Raw genomic sequence first — 20,454 nt, 5'->3', positions numbered from 1 at the left:
TATGTCTTCTTCAGTCTATGTGATAGAAAGAATAATAGAGCAGTGGGTAAGAAGAAAATGTCTTTTTGCTTCTTCTATCACTGTCCCCACACAACTACCAGTGATAAAGGAACAATGAAGAGTATATATGGGGGTTAGGCAGGCTTGGCTTTGGATAGTTCAGAAGGGTGGGTGGGACAGGGGTGGGGAAAACTGGAACTATTTCTCTGGATGCAGATCCAAGCGGGAGAGAACATCTGGAGATCAGATCACCTTTTGAGGTGAGATGTCTCACATCTCCAAGGCTCTTCTCCAAAGCCACACTTGGGGCAGTTTGATGGCACCACTATGATGAGACCCTTCAACTATATGGAGGGGTGGCGCCACTACTGCGACTGTCACTCTTCTTACTTCAGCTAACATTCATGTAACGTCCAAACATCTGCGAGGCACTAAATGCAGAAGAGGAGTAATTGTGCCTCCCACATTCTCCCCTTGGAAATAAAGTGAAGAGGCTCAAGGGATAAACAATGTGTTGAAAGAAAAAGCTACAGAGAAAAAGAGATAGGTAAAGAAGTAGTAAATGTGAGACTTGGAAGTAAATGCAGGTATCGCTAAGGAGAGATAAAATATAGCTAATGGACTGAGTATTCTGCTTTCTTTTCTGTGTATTGCTTACAAATGAAAATACATCCCTATAAAAGGTATCTTGTGCAATGTAATTATACCATCCACATATTGTATTGCATCAACTGAATTTCTATTATAACAATAAGGGAAATGCATTAAGGATAAAAGAATGCAATTCAGCATAATTTATTTGGGTGCATAAATTATGCACTCTGTGTTTGTTTAATTATGCAACTTTGTGTATCTTCAGTTAGGTTAATACATTCCTAAATTATTCCTTCTGCATATTGAGATGGCAGGCTGACAGGGCACATTAGGACAGGAACAATGTTGGGGCTTTGTTTTTGTTTCTCCCAAGCTCAGGAGTGAAAAGAACGCTCTTCATCACAGAAATGGATGAAGCTGAAGGAAGATTCAAAGGTGAAAGTAAGGGCGATCGACATGTACGGATTTCTGGGAGGGAAGCATTCCTCTTTGAGCTGAAGGTGGTATCTAACATGCTGAGCTCACAAGTAACTTACGTGGGCAGACAGCCAAACTGGATTTTTAGAAAGTAACAGAGATCAGAATTCATAGCAAGCCATACATCTAAAAGCATGTTTGTTTGTTTGTTTGTTTGTTTGTTTAATTAAGTTCTTTTGCAAATCTAAATTGCAGAGATATTATATGGTTTCCTCAAAGAATCCTGAGATATCACCTTTGGTAGTGGCACGTAACACCATCAAAGGATATCTAGGGTTCCCTGGGAAGGGAGGGTAACTTTTAAACTAGGTCAAATGATCACTCTATGCTTGAAGATTACATAAAAGGAAGCATGAACAACATTAAATGTTGCAAGACTTGCTGCAAAATGAGACAAGCTATGATTTTAACTCCTTTATTGCATATATACTCATGTCAACAGGGTAACATTTTGTCTCATTTCCCTTGATCGTGTGATTTGTTGAGAGGAAATAGCCATCTTTCTGAGATAAACCATGGAACTACTTGAGACTGAATGAAAATATGACCAAGTTAGAATGAAAGGTTTAAGTATTCTAAGAAACAGAAACCAATACTAAATTTCTAATCTTGGCCTAATAATCTGGCCAAAACATAATAATCTGTTCATTCCGTTTCCTTTTACTATTAAAAATTAGCTAATTAATTGACATGATCTACAAATCCCCATGTTAATATTTACAGTCATGTTACAAGAATACCATCAATTTGAGCAAAAATAACCCAATTTTATACAGTCAATTGCTTCTACTTTAGCTAGATAATAGGACCCTGGCAAGAAGTTTACACCAGTTCCTACTTTCCGGGAGAAATGTGTGTGTGAATTTCCTACAATCAGTATAGCATTGTAAGCTAACCTCTGTACACATATAGAATATACAGATATAGATCAACCCAACTGCCTGCTTTTTTATCTCTTCTTAGAGTGTGATTGTGGGGACTAGGAAATTCACCATGGCCAAATTTCCTAAAATACTTTGACTCTGTGTGTAGTAGAGAAGGCTCCTGCATTTTTACAGAGATAAAATTAAAGAAAAACAATAATTAGAAATCTAAGACCACCTAGGTCCTGACAGTAATGAACATAAGAGGGGGAGAGGGAAATGTAGCTTTCTTTCTATGGGAGGCATAAAGTCTGTCTATCTTCAAAAGGGTTGACAAAGCTGGAGAATCTAGAATTGCTGAAGAGGTTGTTATCCATAATTCAGAAAGATTTGTTTGAAGAGCTTTAGAAGGAAGAAAACAAGCCAGCAAAATTTCTCATAATGAGAGGCACTTTATGATACGAAGTAGATATCTATCAACAGCCAGCCATTTACACATAATTCTAGGACACAACTATGTGTTTGAATGCCTTTTCAATGTTCTTCAAACCAGGTGAGAATTGTTTAGCCAAGAGATGTTCCAACACATCTGGGAAAACATTCGTGTGACTCGATCATGTGAACAAGGGTCAGTCACATGGATCTTTCCCATAAAACTGAACTACATGGGGAAGGATTTACTCATTGTTTGGCAAAGATCCAAGAACTCACCCCCCACCCCACCCCACCCACCCCTATTTGTTTGGTTCATTGAAATGATCCTCCAGCCTTGCAGAAGCTGTTGCTAATGGATATGGGACTCCCAGGCAATCAAAATATATAAAAATTTCTTACTTGCAGTCAGGTCAGTTTCTGGGTCCATATAGATCAACAGCATCTTGCTTCTGTGTGGTTGGAATGGAAATAAAATATTTCTGTTGAGCTTGCAGAGTTTTCTTCTGATCCATTCAAAGAAATCCCATTTCAAAATTTCTTTTCTTTTTTCTTCATATTAATTGCTAGTGCCCATGGAGATAAATGTCCATGTTTGAAGTATTTGTATTTACCCTTAATTAGACTTCAAAATGATTTCTTTCTTGATGCCACCAAAGAAATAAAAATCACATATCAATGGCTTTACAGGCAAATCACATCCATTCTTATCCTAATCATGGTCAGGAGTGTGGCATTTTCTTTATTTTAAAGGTTAGCTCCAAAATAAAATCTATCTTAATTAATGCAGCATGTGATGATTTGGATCTATCCAGCCTTTGCATATTAATAGACTACCTCTTATATTTCTAACAGGGCAGTCCTCTAGAGTTAATCCCATGTAAGCAGGTGTAGGATTGCAACCAGACAGAGTAATCCTATGGCCTCTACGAAGCATCTGGACAGCCACAGGACTCCTTGGAATCCCCAGTTACAAGGTGGGAAAATCGCTCCAACTCGGTCGCTGGAGTTTGGGGGTCCTATTGCTCTCCCCATTACAGGTAGTCAGCACAGGGGAGGGGGCGGCATTGTGCCAGCTGCTCCTCTAAGCTGGTATGGAGGCCTTAAGTGGAGGCTCTTGGCACATGTGGATCAAGTCCTTGCATTGAAATGAATAAGGAAACATTTGTTAGTGGCAAGTACTGGTCTATTTTCTATTGCTAAAATGAAAGGAAGTCAAACCTGGCACCCCATCTATGGAATGCGCTCCCCCGAAAGGTCCGCCTGGTGCCATCGTTATTTGTTTTTCGGCCAGGCTAAGACCTTTTTATTTAAAACTCATTTTAATTGTTAATTTATTTGTATTTATAGAATTTTAAATCTTTTAAGCCGAGATGCACCAGGTTTTAATATTTTTACTTGTATAATTGTTATATTTATGTATTTTGTTTTTGTTGTGAGCCGCCCTGAGGCTTTGTTGCGATGGGGGCGGCATAAAAATGTTTTAAATAAATAAATAATAAATAAAGCATCAGGCATACTTGTGCAATACTACTAATAATATTACTTGGCTCGCAAATTTATAAACAGTTTCTGGATCAAAGCAAAAGTTGATAGTATTCATTTATTATATTTATATTCCATTTTTCCTTTAGCAAGCAGGAAGCTCAGTGATTGATTTATTGATTTATTATTTAAAGCATTTTAATCTCAATTCTCAGCCAAAAAGACAACTGGAGAGACTTATACAGAATCACAAAAAGAAGTCAGTCCCTGCCCCAGGGAACAGGAATGAGAAAGGAACAACGGATGGAATAAGCCCCACTGCCTCCATGCTTTCTGTCCAGGTATTGTTTAAATCTGTACCTGCTCGGAGTGGTCTCATACGGAACACCTGCTCATTTTCAACAACAGTATAACATCCATGGCTCCCAACCCACAGTCAAACAGTTGATAACAAGATTTGTTAGCAAATGTGTGGAAAAGAAAGAACACAAAATACATTGGAGCAGTTTTGTCAAAAACTCTCTTGACCCAAGAAAACTACCACCAATTATATATCTTTTAGCTTCTGTTTTAGGTATCATCCACTAGGGAGTGACTCAGAGTATCTTTAGATAAAGGTGTGCGGTTATACATAGAAGAAAATAAACAATGTATGACCATAGGTTCATTTCAGCCCTATTCGGAGTTGGACATCCATATGGTTTCCAGACGTTGCATGTTCCCTGAGCCGAGTCAGTTTTACATGCTGACATCTCACTGTTATTATTTTGATGGAAGTTACACCCACAATTCTGATATTTCAAGCATCACTCACTTGGCTGGCAGTACAGCAGCTCTAATCACTGCCTGCGAAACCTGCATTTGGTCACTAATGCATTAGAGCATTGCTAATGACACAGAGGTATGACAAGATAAGCGAGGTCTCATAATGAATGACTCCACCAAAGCAAAGTGGCAAAAGTAATTATAGAATCACATGGACTGCTGGCCTGAAATTGTCAAAGACATCAAATTTCATGTACTGCTAAAACAACGTTGAGATAACCTTATGTTCTGGAGAAGCTGTAGTTATAGCTCATATGTAATTCAGCTGACATTTGCTTCTGCTAACGCTAAACAATAGAGCAGCTAAGAAATAATGTTAATTTCCCTTTTGTTAATTGGACAAATTAATTAAATCAGCCTTCAATGCTCTGAATATATTTTTTATATTCAACAATAGGCTGCGGCAAAGATACCATTAAATGGTTCAAAGAAGGCTTATTAACCCCAAACAGAATTCTATTTTGTGAAAGCACCAACTTCAAGTGCGTTTAGACAGAAAGAGGCTTTTCTGATCAGATAGGAAAGCTACAAAAATACAGGGCATTATCATAATCTGGCAAGTGTTTAGTTTAACACTGTTGTGTCAAGAAACTTAAAAAAGAATGAGCAAAGAGTCTGATAAAAATGTACTTAAGGAATGACAATCTTTATTACCATTTAATTTTATCTCTTCATACATTTTCTAGGGGGAAAGGCCCTCCTGTCTGAAAATAAATGAGATTACTTTAATTCTATCAGCTGTGAAAATATCAAACATTGTCTTCCTTTACCTACAGGGAGAAAAGAATATTCTATTATATCTGCATTAAGAGAGCATTATCACTGTCATTTGACTTGGATTCTATAAGCATTGCAAGCATTGCCACATATATATTTAATTTCATTTTGTTTTTAGGCCAGGATAAGGTAATACAGATTCATGCTAGAGGGATGTACCTTGCTAAATGTATACATCTAAGTCCCAACTCACAACCCCATACTTTCCTGTATGCGCCCTTCTTCACACATTCATGCACATCACTAGATTTCTAAAAAGCTTGATAGCAGAATGCGCAACGACTCATTTGAAGATTATGGTTGGAGTTTATGCAAGGTAAATGAATGTGCTGTTAAATTCACAATGACTCATTCTCATATGCAAGTCATCATAAGAGTGTAAGAACAGAAGGAAAGTCTTGATGGAACAGATGAAGGATCTATCCATGGCATCATTTACTTAAAGAATGACCAGTGGGATGATTCCAGGAAGCATGCAAGATGGCCTCAAAGGCCACAGTCTCCTCCAAATATTTATCCCTAGGATGGACACTTGCCTATTTCCCTATTCAGTTGTGTTTCACATTTTGCAGGCTAAATTCCATTCCATGTGTATAATGAGGATGGTCAGGAATTTCATATACAGGTTCACTAACACCCAAACTACACACTGCATTAAATATGCAGCATGTAGCAGAATCTATTTTTAGTGTAAACATGAGAGATCTGGATCAGATAGGTGAGTTAAATTTCCCTCCCTAAATTCAGTCTCCCCTTCCAACCTCAGAAAGGGGCTAATGAAAGAAAAAACCAATTGGTGCCAGGGAGGAGAGAGTTTGCCTGTGTGCAGGAGCTGAATTTAGGGAAGAAAATACCTGGATGGCAAAATTTAACTGCCCTCATCTGCATGGCCCTATTTTTATTTTAGTCATTTGTTATCGTTCTATCCTGCCTTTTCTCCTGCAGGAGATCTGAAGTGGCTTACAAAATCTTTCCTCTCATCTATTTTACCTTCACAAGAACCCTATGTGGTAGGTTAGGTCAAGAAGCAGTTATTGGCCCCAAATCACCCAGTGAGCTTCACTGACATGTGGGAACTAAAACCCAAATCTCCCCAGTCCTGGTCCAACACTAGAACCACTTTGCCAATCTGCACTTCAGGTGCTTACACTAAAGTAAAAGATCAGAGTAAAATCAGGAACAGCTACATACTATGTATTTAACACTGCAGTTTCATACTAAATTACATAGGATAGTAGTTAGGAATATTATGTGCAGTAATTATATGAACTTTATAGTTATATGAACCTTTAGATTCCCCCCACACTTTCCCATCTAGCATATATCTTCCCTTTCCTCCCTTACTTTTTGCATCAATTTCAGTTCTTTTCCACTTGCTTTCCCTTCCTAGCTGGCCAGTCACAGTGCCAGCTTTCTCTGTGATTTTAACTCAATAACTACCAGTCTAGCCTGAGTAATTGACTCTTAGGATTAGAAGTAGTGAATAAACTTGTGGGAAGACACAGATCTGTTAATCATTCTTCATAGTGCAGATTCACTAAATTTGAAAAGATTGTACAGATATCTCTAGCAACCTAATCTATACCCAGCATCTAGTATTTGATTTATGAGCTATATATAAGTCCAAAGCTATTCAAAGAAAAAACACTCACATTTTCAGAGGTTCTCTGAGAAGGCAGAAGATCTATACACACAGGTATACATATGGGCATGGATGTATGTAAACTGAAGGATACAACAGTAAATGCATTGTCTACAAAATACATAAACTTTGGAATCCACCTTGTTGGCTTAAATAGCATGTTGCTTCGGCACTGAGACTCAGAGTGATACTGAGCCTCACCTAGGAAATGATGATATTTATTTATTTATATTTATAATTCTCTAGCTGTAATATGATAAAAATATAAAAGAATACAGTTCAAACCAACATGATAAACATTGTTGCTTGTTGCTAGTTGCAAAGTTGTGTCTGACCCATCGTAACCCCATGGACATCATTCCTCCAGGTCTTCCAGTCTTCCACCTTCCCCCGGAGTCCACTCAAGCTCACACCGACTGCTTCAGTGACTCCATCTAGCCACCTCATTCTCTGCTGTCCCCTCCTTCTTTTTTGCCTTCAATTGTTCCCAGCATTAGGCTCTTCTCCAGGGAGTCCTTCCTTCTCATTGGGTGGCCAAAGTATTTGAGTTTCATCTTCAGGAACTGGCCTTCTAAAGTGCAGTCAGGGTTGATCTCCTCTAGGACTGACCGGTTTGATCACCTTCTAAAGAGAAGTCAGGTTGCTCTCCTCTAAGATTGACTGGATTGATCTCCTTGCAGTTCAAGGGACTCGCAGGAATCTTCTCCAGCACCACAATTCAAATTCTTTGGCACTCATCCTTCCTTATGGTCCAGCTTTCACAGCCATACATTGCAACTGGGAAAAACATAGCCTTGACTGTACGCACTGTTGTTGGCAGGGTGATGTCTCTGCTTCTTAGTATGCTGTCTAGATTTGCCATAGCTTTCCTCCCAAGGGGCAAGTGTCTTTTAATTTCTTGGCTGCAGTCCCCGTCTGTGGTGATCATGGAGTCCAAGAAAATAAAATCTGGCACTACCTCCATTTCTTCCCCATCTGTTTGCCAGGAAGTACAGAAGCAAATTTAAGAGCCAACATGATAAAAATGCAATACAAAGCCAACCTGATAGAATATATTAAAATAAAATAAGAGGAACTAAAAGCACCAAAGAATTAAAACTACAGATACATAAGTAGGATTGAATTAACAAAGATTTGAAGAACTGACAGAACAAAAATGCCTTAACCTGCTGAAGGTAAAAAAAGCCCATATTGGACTAAATGAATTTCCCTAGGGAGCATATTCCATAACTGAGGGACCTCCACCAAGCAGGTTGTTTCTCTAGTAGCTTTCTCCCCCCTGAGGGCCATTCAAGAAGAACCTCTATAGGTGATCTTAGAAGATAAATATCTAGATTGGGGCTGAAGTGATGTCACTGAGAGACAGAGATATCAGAGAGAGAAGGAAAAGCCACAACCCCATTCAGATTATTATTCCAATATTTCTGATCTGGTTTTCTGGAACCTGTTTCCCATAGAACAATAAAATGCATATAATAAAATGAAAAACAGCAAATGTTCCAACTCCATCCCTCAAATAAGATGGAACCTACTACATAATTGCAACTGTAGCACAGTTCAGTAAAACACAATCAGGGGAAACCAGTAGGTTTTCATGGTCTGCTATGACTGGGACTCCAATCTATGACCCCAGATTGCAACTTATTCCTGAAGTGTGGGGTCACTATTGAAAAGGCTCTCTCTCCTGTAGTTGGCCATCTAGTTGGTCCCACAGTTGGACAAATGAGAAGGGTCTTTCTTACTGATCTGTCAGCAGTCTGATATGGGTGAAGCCAGTCCTTCAGGTAATTTGGTTCCAAACCACAGAAGACTCTAAAGGTCAAAAGCAGGACTGAAAACTGGGCTTAGAAACTCTCTCGTAATGCATGTGAACGTTTGACTCTGCACTGTCCACCGCTTGTTTCAGCCCCATTGAATATGCCCCGAACAGAAATGCCCTCAACAGAAATAGGGGTTTCCTCTCAATCTGAGGGACACACTTTTATGAAGTAGTATTCTTTGTCTAAAATAGAAAGAATAAAAGCGGCAAAAACAGAATGTATAGAAATATTTTTCCAGATAATTTATTTCCAGTAAATCCTACTTGTCTTGAATTTGATGACCCTTGAAATCTGTTCAGCTGTGTTCCACAAGAATAACCATAATCACTGTATGTGAAACATAATGGCAAAACTGAAAACAAGTCAGAAAAGATCAACCAACGGCTGTATTGCTGGCTGCAATCTCTTCTTTCAGCATTTCAGTGGCCCATCATCCTCCCCCATCCCCTCAAGCTAATTTTCTGAGGACGCTTGCTGCATCAGTCCAAACAGTATATCTGTTCTTGAGCTCTGTACCCTAGAGTGCAATCTGAGCCCTCAGATGTACAATATTAATTCAGTGGTAATTGTACCATGGCCATTAACAGCAGAGTCCGCTGTAATGCACCTGAAGGCAAGGATGATTTGGGATGCAGAATCCATCCTATTTGTAGTTTTGCTGCAATAGCAGGGCATCAAACCCCGTAGCCTTTTTCTTTACTTGCACTGTATTTATGGAGTGCTGATGGATTTCAGAGACAGATAAGAAAGAAGAAGTACCAGCCATGCATCCTTAACCAATGGGTTTCTTTTGACCTCATTAAATGTTCTGGGCTTGATTCAAGGGAAGAGCAATAGTTTCAAAATCTACTCAGTCTACATAATCTGTTTCATCTAGCTCCATTGGTAGTTCATCATCTGCAAGACTCTTTCCCGGTCAGTTTAGCGGGATTTATTATGAACGAAATGTGCTGTAAAGTATATAATATGAAAATAAATCCCACCCACCTTCTACTTAACTGTCACTTCTTCCTTCTATAATCACAGAGTTTATAGGAATTAGATGTAGAATGTCAGACGATGATGTAAATCATTCTGTAGAAAACTAGACTTTAGAAAGCCTCAACAGAAACTTCCCAGGATGCCCAGCTGTCCACAAAGTGGCTATGAGAGTTGAGCAGCTAGTTGTGCTATGTCCACTCTCTTATCTTGGGAAGTAAGCATTCACCATTTATGGGTGAGAGCTCATTACTGAGGTTGGATAAGAGACACTGTAAAGGGCAGGATATAAAAACTTTAAATAAATAAAAAAATAAGAATTCCCTATGGAGGGCAAAAATCCAAAGGATGTTTTCCAATTCTGACCTCCCAGTTTTCTTTGTGGCCAGCTGGTATTAAGTTTGTAAGAAGCTGAGCCAATGCACAGATTCCCTTGCCCTTTTTAAATCATAGCAATTTGTGCTTTTCTAACACGCATGAATCTTGTACTTTGTGCTATTATGTTTTTAAAAACCACCTCTTTGAGATCTTTGTCTGCAAAAGAGGGTGGCATGGGGGTAGCACCTGCCATTCCTCAATGTCCTGCACCTTCCTGTCTCCCCTTTTCCAAGACAGATGGTTTGTACCATGGAAAAGTACAAGTCACCCCATTTACAGATGCACAGAGTTTGACAGCTGTCAAAATTCAGGCTACTTTTTATAATGGGGTTTTCCACAGAGCTAATTTGGGTTTTGGAAGGAACATACTCATTAGTGACAGGTAGTCTTTGACACACTGGGTCATAGGTTCAATCAGTAGCCAGCATATCAAGTTAACCCCTTATGTACTGGAAATGACCAGTCATGGGAGACAATACTGGTCTGAATGCAGTAGAATGCAGCTTCAAATATAACATTTGTATGCATTCCATGTAAATATATAATTACATTTTTCAGACCCACAGAATTTGTCAGTATCTATATATGATTGTAAAAGGGAGTTAAATGAAGAGGACAGTATTAAAAAGGCAACTTTGTCTAACTCCTGTTGTAACAGGAAAATGGTCAGCACTGCTACATCAGAACAAATTCTATATGAAATATAAGTTGAAGAGAAGAAAATAGGCTTTTGCTTGTCCTGTATCAATTTCTTCTATAAATCCATTTTAAAAATCCACATGTACCTGTCCAACAGGTTTAGTCATTAAGGGTACAATCTTCTGTATATTTAGTTAGGGAAAGTTCTACAATTTCCAGCCAGTCATGATTTTTCTCCCTAAACATACATTAGATTGAGACTTTAACAAGAAACAATGGTGCTCACAAGAAATAACCTGCACAGATTGGTGCTTGTCAAGACCAGAAAAATTGCCTTGCTGGATTAGAATGTGGTCTATCATGTTGAACATGTTGTATCCATCTGTAACCAGCCAGATTCCTCTGGCACTGGCATAGAATGAATGTGGCAGTCATTTATTTTTTGCCCCCAAAATTACTCTGATATAGTATCCCTATTGATATTGATATAGATATATGTTCTCTGTATAGGAGTTCACTGTAATATGACTTCCTGGATCCTGATAAACAGGTGTGTAAGCCATTCTTGCCGTATAACTTTGCAGGAATACTTAAAAAATTAATTGGTCTATAGCTGGGGCAGGTGGGCAGAAGGAAGATCTCCAGATGTTTTGGACTTCATGTACCAGCATTTTTGGTGATGCTCAACTAGAGTGGCTTTTAACCTAAAGGATGGACAGGATGTGGTGAGCTCTCCTTCACTGAAGATATTTAAGCAGAAGCTGATTGGCCATTTGCCCAGGAATACTGTAATTGCACAATTCCTGCACTGAGCAGAGGATTGGACTGAATAGCCACCGAGGTTTCTTCCAAATTTAAATTTATACAGTCATGTTCTTATGAAAATATAAATAATGTCATGGGTTTTGATTCATGTCATCATTCACAACATATTGCAGAGCTGAAGTTTGTAAGATGTAATAGTTGTCCTATAATCTACATTTTTCAAAATAGAGCCTTGCATGGAGTGCATTTTTGTTGTCCGTATTTTTGTTGTCCGATACCTCCACCCTTATGAGTCTTGGGGGTCACTCCTGGGATAAGTGGGGAGAACCCAACAATTCCTCCCTTGCTGGGATTGCACAGGGAAGCAATCTCCTTTCCCACTGAACCTTGCAAACTGCATTTATCTAGATGGCTGTTTTCAGGAGGCAGCATTGCTGATAAGAATCAGCATATGTAGCCTCTTCCCTGCTCCAGCCTCCTCATTTTCCCACCTCCAATGTCCAACTGCAACCTCAGGGAGCAGCCAGCATGGTTCTTTCTGTACCAGCCTGCAAATGGGAAGAGCAGGGCCTTAGGCTTCAGAGTCTGAGACCAGAGGACCTCAGTGCTTGAAAACCTCCAATGGACTTCCATATGATGCTAGGATTGTCCCCTAAGGCATTCTTGCTTTGGCAGTAACTAATCCAGCAGAAGGTGACACTCATCACAAATCCTACCCATACGTCAGATTTCTAACACCTTTTGCCCCAGGGCAACAAAGCTTGCTTGAGGGTGAGAAAGGCTTTGAATACATCTTCCATTCTTTCTGTACATGAAGTACAGCCTAAATCAACTTGCTACTTGTCAGATATACTGCCATTACAACAGGGAATGACAATATCGGAAGTGGAGGGCATCCAAGCCCCATTGCAAAGAATGGAGGCCGCGCAAAAATGATACCATGAAGTTCATTGCTCCTTCCACTAGGCTTGTGCAGGAGTAGAGGCTCATGACCTTAGATGTTGCTTAAGTTTTAATTCATTGCTCTTCTTTGCTATTGCTGCCTCTGGGTTTTTATGTAAAAAGAAGAGAAATAAACCCTGTCCAGACTGAAAAGCAGTGTAGGGAAATTGAATTAATTTAGTACAGTTTGGGATTCCTATAAAGAAGGTTTCCACCAAGGTTTTGAAGTGGATTTTGGCTGTTACTTAAGACTGATCCTCACAACGGTCTTGCAGAGAAGCTGAATATTATCATTCACATGTCGTAGTTTGGCTGAGAAAGTCACAGCCTTATAGGTAGAAGCACTGAACACTCACAGGCCCTTTCCATCCTTGCTAGGAAACCTGAGGTTTCTGACTGACACCCCATATGTAATTTCCTACTGGCCTATATAAAGAAGTGAAGCATGTCAAATGTGTTGAATATTTTTATTGCCCATAATACACATCCCTGTTTTTTTAAGAGTGGAATGAAATTTGGAAATAACTTAAGGAAAGAAGTTATATCCTTCATAATTATTGACAGTATATTTTCTTTTCTGGAGGCTACAGTCTTGACTTTTATTTTGGGAAAACAAACATGCAAAGAAACAGTGCATTAGCTAGTACATAAATTCGCCAAAGAGAAACTAACTCGACACTAACCCAGCAATTAGTAATAGGCACAAATGGGACAGCTTGCTTTAGTATGTAATATTTAAATGATACTGGAACTCAAAATTTAGCTGGTGGAAGGAAATTAATCAGAGGGAACTCCATCAGCACCCAGAAAGCTTTCCACTCCCTGACTCCTTCACAATTTTTGTTTTTAATTTAAAAAGTAGTTTAAAAAGGGCCAGGTTTTCTTTTCTGTTCCTAAACCTGCAACGGATCAGCTGTTCAGTGGGCAGGAAGATAAGAGCTGCTTCCTGGCCTCACCCAATCTTCTTCCAGCCCCCACCCCCATTCATTTCCTTGCAAGTTCCCTCCATAGCTGTGCTGCATTTCTGCCACTCAGCCTTTCCTGCCTCTTCCCACGCCCAGCATCTACCCTTGCAATTCTGCCTGCACTCACAGCACTCCTCTGTATGCCACTGTTTCTTCCTTCTCCTAGCATCAAGCATCACACTTGCTGTCCGTCTACCCCTTCGCCTCGCTACTTCCCCCTCTCCCCAGCAGCCGTGATAAGACTGGCCTCAACTTCCATGGGAATCATTTTGTGGTGGTGCCCGTAGCTATTTCTCAAAAAGTATGCCCACAAGTCCCAAATGCTTGGGAACTTCGGCTTTAGCTTTTTGCTCTTGACTTCTGGATTAGAAAGGGCAGTAGGTTGAGATGGGCTTGTTCCAGCAGGGGCAATGCAGGACTTTCCTAGACAGCAATGGAAATGGCTGCTTGCAAAACAGATGTTTTCTGGAGATGCAGGAAACTTGGTGGCAAGTGGCACTACCATCAAAAGGGTTTGCCAGATGTAATATAATGTCTAGGAGCTTAACCATGCAATCCTATGCATGCTTAGAAAGTCAAAAGTCCTACAGTTTTCCCTCTACTGCCTGGGGAACACTGTGAACTCTAGAACTCATTGCCTAAAGTTGCAAAGGATTGTCCCTTGAGTTTTCCTTAAACAGACTTCAGCTGCATTATTGTAATGCAGTCTTTTAGTCCTACGTTGTATTTACACCCCACCTTTTTCCCTACAATGATCCTGGACAGTGTAGCTTCCCCTTCCCCTCCTGTCTATCTTATCTCACATCTAGTCTGTCAGGTAGGTTAGGCTAAGAGTGGGTGGCCACCCAGTGGCCACCCAGAGAGCTTCAGGACTGAGTGGGCACTAAAACCCAGATCTCCCAAGTCCCAGTCCAACACCCTGACCATTATGTTATACTGGCTTTCACTGGCTTTTGCTTCCAATTTCTCAATTTAGCCATGCAGTTACCATGGTTTACTATTGTTTGTTTTCTGAACAGAGTGCCCTTTCAATTCCTTTGGGAACCTTCTCTCTCTTACAGGGAAGGATAAATGCATTCTCCATTCAGTTTGTGATTTTACAGGTTTTTTAGCATGTCACCCCTTCCCTTTGATTTTCTAAGCTGAAGGCCAATCTTTTTCTGCACATTGAAATAGATTCATACACTTGATAATCTTTCTTGCCATTTTCTACAGACTCTCTGTTTTCATTGTATCCCTTTGGAAATAAAGCAGTTAGGTATGTTGTTTCTACCAAAAGTTCAATAACTGATTGACAGCCATCTGCAATTTTATTGTTGAGAAGAAATGACTAGTGCTGTCTGTAAACAATGCCAAACCGAATAGCTCTTCTGATATTCCTTCTCTTCTGCTTCTCCCCTCCCTGCTCTTCCTTTCCCCAACTCTCATTCTCTCTTTAAACACAAAGACACCACAAAGACTGTGGAGGAATGCATTTATTTTGCAGAGTGAATGCTGACATATTCAAGCTTCATTGTTTCTTCCCCTTTGTCAAATCTTGCTCCTTTCCTCAGTGATGGCCTGTGCAACTTATATAGGTTGCATATCTGATTAATGATTAGGATGGCATGGTCAGGTGTCCCATTTACAGTCCTCTGTTTTGGAGAACTTGCAGAGGACAGTCCTCTGCTTGGAGGAAGCCAGCCTGGGGAACCACAGAGAGGCAAGTGATGTTATCCACCCACAGCAAGGACCTGAACAGCAGTCCAGGTCCTAAGCCAGCACATAGGCTAGCCAGTCATTGTTCTTCACAAAGGCAAGATGTCTTATATTTCTATTTCTTAATTTATGCTTCCATGCATGTATTTGCATATGCCAATATTGTGCAAATTTGTATCCCCTTGTGTCCTTTTTTGAGGGAGGGGATTATGCATTTCATCCTTTTTTGATGATGTTTATCTAGCAACACTGCCATTGGAGCCATAAAAGCTTTTTTCATGGATGGAGTAGTGATTTCATGGAGAAAAAAATTATTAGGACTATTCTGCCTGAAGAAAGGATTATAGTCCCACCTCCATGGGTAGATGTATTTCTATTTCATTAATAATTATTTCTAATTTGCACTTATACTTCTAAATAGTTAATAAAAAGAACATGTAAATTCATGTCCTCTTTATCCTCTTTTTTTTGTTAATGCATTTCCACTTTTTTGGGAATGTGTACCCTATTAGTGCTAAATAAATATTAGTTAGAAACACCAGTTCTGCTTTTTCACACAGAGCAAGAGAAGTAATGTTTTAAATAAAATGTTTGGAAATCCTGATTGTGACAGTGTAAAACTTAATGAGTTCTATGACTATGTTCATGAATTCTGTCCTTTGACATATGTTCTTGTGACCAGACTTCCCTGCTCCCACTCACACAATGTTTTGCCCAAAAACTCAAAAATTGCTCCTTACTTTATGATCATAGAAACATAGAAACAGAGCGAATCAGAAGGGGTCTCAAAGGCCATCTAGTCTGACCCCCGGCTCCAGCCAGCTCCACTCATGACATGCCTACCATGTGCACGTCTGGCCTATCCTTGAACACCCTCACCAATGGGGCCTCAACCACCTCCCGTGGAAGCCCATTCCATACTCTTGGGGTCCTAATGATTCCTGATGAGGGCTTTGGATTCTTATGATAGGGTATTCTGTTGAAAGCATTGTAGCCCCACTTTCAGCCATACCTTGTTTGCAACTTGGATTTTTTTTTCCTTTACTTTTTGGGGGTTGGTGTCAGAATATCTCTCATTCCAAGTATACAACAGCTTCATTCAAATGCATCCAAAAGAAACATTTGCATGATGTCAAAACATCACACTTGAACTTCCCTAACTATATATTTGAGCACTTCCATTTATTTATTTATTTATCTATCTATCTCCCCCCGCCCCTCACCTGCCCCAGTACTCTGTATGTTGTGTGTGGTTTCAAATTCCAAGATTACTTTCTCTTCTCCAAATGAAATGCCTTCCCCCATATCAAATCCATTTATAAAAATATTTGGAGGCCTCTGAAGGCCTCAAGCCAACCTGTTAACATCCTTTCCTTCACACTTGGTCAGCCAGACAGCAATTCTTTCCATCAAAATACAGCTGTAAAGTTATATAACGAGTAAATTAAAGTTTGCTATAGCTAGTCCAGCTGGCTGGCGTTATGTTAATAATAGATCATTGAAGTGTCATCCCTCTGTTGATGTTCTGTCTAGCAGCCAAATACTGGCTAAGAGAGGCTAAAATGTATGTGTGTTGCACAGCAGAATGACCCCAACTTTAATTCAATGTTTAATCCCTTTCTCAGAAATAATTTCAAAACTATCACCTACCTGGTTAAGCAAGTGCTAGTGATGGCATGCTAACAGAAAAGGCAGAAGACATCTTTCAATATTGTAAAGTATTTCTTTTCTTTCTTTTATATATATATATATATATATATATATATATATATATATTATTTAAAAGTTTTAAACTAACACTAATAAAAACATCAAATATCACATACATCGGATTCACTGGGTCAACCCCCTACTACACACACACACACACACACACACACACACACACACACTTTTTTTAACATTCTAAAATCAAATTCAAATTACACCAAGTCCCGTTTCTCCAGCCAATTATAGAAAGAGTCCCAAGTTCGATAGAAGTCAGTATCCTCTTTCTCATTAAGTATTTCTTTTCATGGAGAAATGCTGAGATTGTAGCATGTATCCGAAGGTGAAGTAATATTTTGCCTTGCTTTTGTAAAAATAAGACTGAATGGGACTAGGCTAGTAACACATGAGAATTTTATTCCTCTTTGCAAACTGGGAGAATGTGACCTATTCTGAATCCCACACATGAGCCGTGGCACTTTTTTTGAGGAATGTTTCCAAATCCCCACTTTGAAAAGCACATAAAAAAAAAACACACATTTTCTTACTTGAGTCAATGAAGGAATTGTGCACACTTTTGAAAAACTGTACAGAAATAACATGTCTCCTGTTCAGAATGTGGCTCTTTCCCATGCAAATATGCTTAAAAACAGCTCTGAAACAAAAACAGAAATGGTCCCAAACAAATATCTGGGAATATGAAGACTTTTATGGCCCTCTAGATGATGTCTATGGCTCGCAAGATTGCTCTGGACACAATCCTATGCGAGTGTAGATTTAAAAAGGTCTAGAACTCCGAACGTGCCCCAGCATGACTTTCTTCTATCTAAACTTGTATAGGAGCCTGTCTTCTGTTACTAATTTTATTTATTTCATTACTAGCCTGCCCTTTCTCCAACTCATTTAGAGCAACATGGTGAGTCAGTCAAGGAGTTATTCGCTTTTATCCTCTCAATCTAGACTGAAAAATAGCAATTACCCCTTGGTTATTCAGTGAACTTGATGCCTTACGATGGATTTGAACTCAGGTCTCCTCAGTTAGGAAACACTTTGCTATGCAGGGCATGGTTTTGGTTTTGTTTATAAAGCAACAGTTGCATTGTTATTGACTTGAATGTAACAGGTACTACAGGAAAGCGAACAAACAGGGATTGCCTTTAAAGTAAAACTCACTGAAAAAACCCAAGAATAGTCTTGCACAACTACTAATTTTGCAAACCACAGTATATCCACCAGTGTGGCAAAACGATACTGCCGGTGGCCACCTGGAAAAATCTAGAACCAACTATCCATTCAAATATTTGCCTACCTTTTAAGGGTTAATTGGTGCGGGTAGTCTAGTTATATCCAGTATAGGGCTGAAGTGGAATGCAAACAAAACTTGTTTAGGAAAATAATTACATCTTTTCTAAATATTTGTTGCTCTCCTTTTCCACTATTGTCAAGTTGTGGCTGCAGTCCATCTCATCGTTGGGTTTCCCCTTCTTCTGTTTTCAGCTTTTCCTAGAGTTTCGCCTTCTCGTTATGTGCCAAAGTACAAGAGTCTCATTTTTGTCGTTTTTGCTTCCAGGGAAATATCTGTCCTGATTTCATCGCTATTAACTTAGAAAAGAGGAATTTGTTATTTGACAACTTCTCTGTGTACAAATGGAAAGGGTCTTCTTGCAATGGGCTGGCACTGAATTGTTTTTGTTTGTTTTCCTTTTTTCATGGTGCAGTAGCTGAAACCTTGTCTCACAGTTTCTGCATTTGATAAAAGAAAGAAAGAACATTCCCTGTGTTCTGGGATCATGCCTTCTAAAACTACAGCAGTCTGTAGTCCATACCTCCTGCTGTTCTGTCAAGCAGAGACATTGGTTGATACAAAAAGCTATGCCTGCTACTTCGGTTTCAAAGCTAGAGGAAACACAGAGAGAGCTTGTTTTGGCAATGTGAGTAAGATGAGAAAATGTCTGGGCCTGGATTTAAAAGCACAAATGAAGCTCATGGCAGGTTGCATCAAGGTAATTTCTTAAGATGCTCTTCTTTGCTGAGTTCCTGTTAGGGCACAAACCTATCACCCCTATGGAAGATGCTCATAAGCCTCCAAACTTGGGGCCTTGCAAGCATCCAAGGAGAGATGCAGAGGCGGGGATCTCTGCCACATCTCACTCCCTGTATTTTATCAAGATGGCCATTTTTGGCTATCCAGTTTTAGTAGTGGGAAGGGAGAAGGAAGGAGACTGGAGCTGGCACTACTCCGTGGCCTGAGCCTTTCTCATTCCTCACAACACACCTCCTCTCTCTCCTCCAAGGCCCAGCTGTGACCTTGAGGGGGAAGCCAGAGTGATTCTTCTGGCATGACCTGTGTCGGGGTGGGTGACTTGGGATTTAGAGTCCAAGAACTGAGGAAGTTGGTGCTCAGGTTCCAAAAACCCCTGAGTGATGCTGGGAAACCATAGGATTGTGCCTTTATTGTTGAATATGTATGAGATATGTGTAAGTTTTCTTTTTCTTTTTAAGTAAACTGTAGTTTTATTGCACCCTTGAATTCCTTTTTATCACTGTGTGTCAACCATCTAGATCAACAGTTCCATAAAGTGAAGTTAACCTTTTCTGTCAGAACCCTCCTTTTTAATTTAAAGTAGAACTTCCAGTTTCTAACTGTTTCAATATCCAACTTCTTCACAGATTTGGTCTCTCTTCTCACCTGTGAAGACATACATTATTAGTTTTCTTTCAAAATCTTCAGTGTTCTGAAGAGAAAAGTCTCAATATACAGACAGAGCCAATGTGGTGTGGTTCAAATACTGGCCTGGGGACCTGGAGATCCACTGTCTCATGTCATGACAAGGATTCCTTCCTCACAGATTCAAAGTCACAGACCTTTCTTGCAAAACATTCTTTATTGACCAAAACATTTTCCAGAAGTGCAACCACCCAGAATAAATCTCCGAGCCTTTACAGGGTGCTTCATTGAAATCAGTCTGGTATTCACCTCCAGGAACTCTCCTTATGAGCATGCTTGGGCCCTTTGGGAGGGGCCTTCTGAAAACGAACACACTTCCTCTCTCTATGTGCCAGTCCTTTAACTGCACCACCCTCCTCTGCAGACACCACGTCATGGGATCAAGAGCCATACATGCATCATCTGTCTCTGAGAAATCCCCCTGTTCCAAGTCCCGTCCCACCAACTGTGCATCTTGGTTGGTCCCAGAGGTTGTCTGACCCTTGGGGAATCTGACCTTGAAATAAATGTCTCTGCTTCTCTCATCTCAATTTCTGGAAATGACTCATGTTTCCGAGGCCTCCTCCTGTTCTTCTTCCTCCTCCTTAACCTACTACTCTACCCAGGCTTCTGTTTTCCAGTTCCTTGGGGTATTAAAAGCAGCTCCTTCAGATATCCCCCCCTCCAGGGCTTCTTTCTCTGCTTTTCTATAGGTTATATTATACCACCAGTAGATAGTATATTCTGGTATAGCAGAATT

Source organism: Varanus komodoensis, unplaced genomic scaffold (assembly GCF_004798865.1).
Source record: "Varanus komodoensis strain SLA01 unplaced genomic scaffold, ASM479886v1 scaffold28, whole genome shotgun sequence".
NCBI lineage: Eukaryota > Metazoa > Chordata > Lepidosauria > Squamata > Varanidae > Varanus > Varanus komodoensis.
The sequence above is the reverse complement of the archived record's forward strand: the minus strand, read 5'-3'. Positions refer to the sequence as shown.